This window comes from Eurypyga helias, unplaced genomic scaffold (assembly GCF_000690775.1).
Source record: "Eurypyga helias isolate BGI_N326 unplaced genomic scaffold, ASM69077v1 scaffold9726, whole genome shotgun sequence".
Lineage (NCBI taxonomy): Eukaryota > Metazoa > Chordata > Aves > Eurypygiformes > Eurypygidae > Eurypyga > Eurypyga helias.
The window spans coordinates 5,154-5,527 of NW_010254644.1; the positions used below are offsets into that span (position 1 = coordinate 5,154).

The 374-nt window shown below is 63.9% G+C and overlaps 1 protein-coding gene across 1 annotated transcript in view; it reads right to left on the bottom strand.

The window, feature by feature from the left end:
* The window catches only part of LOC104510730 (disks large homolog 3), a gene marked incomplete at its 5' end in the record, with an annotated part of 6,103 nt that overhangs the window by 5,153 nt on the left and 576 nt on the right, over positions 1-374 (bottom strand). The window lies entirely within an intron of this gene.

Sequence of the window (374 nt, forward strand, 5' to 3'; positions counted from 1 at the left end):
CCCCCGTCCTCCCTGGGGGGTGGGCAGTGGGTGTGCTGCAGATATTTAGAGGATCCAGTGGGAATAAAGGAGCAGCTGACCCCAAAGCCCTTATCCAGGCTTGGGCTCCAGGAGCCACCTGTGCCACCGATCCAGCCTCTGGCCATGGCAGAGGATGGGGGACAACCATGGCCTGGGAACCCACCACCCAGCCTCGGAGCAGAGCCCTGCAGCCCGGAGTGAGCGGGGAGCAGGCAGGCTCACTCCTGACCCCCTGCCCCGAGGGAGCCGGCCGCAGCATCTCGGTGTCACCAGCAGGAAGGACCAGCCTCCGAACAGAACCACAAGACAAGATGGAAGTGCCAGAACGTGCACACACACACACACACACGTGC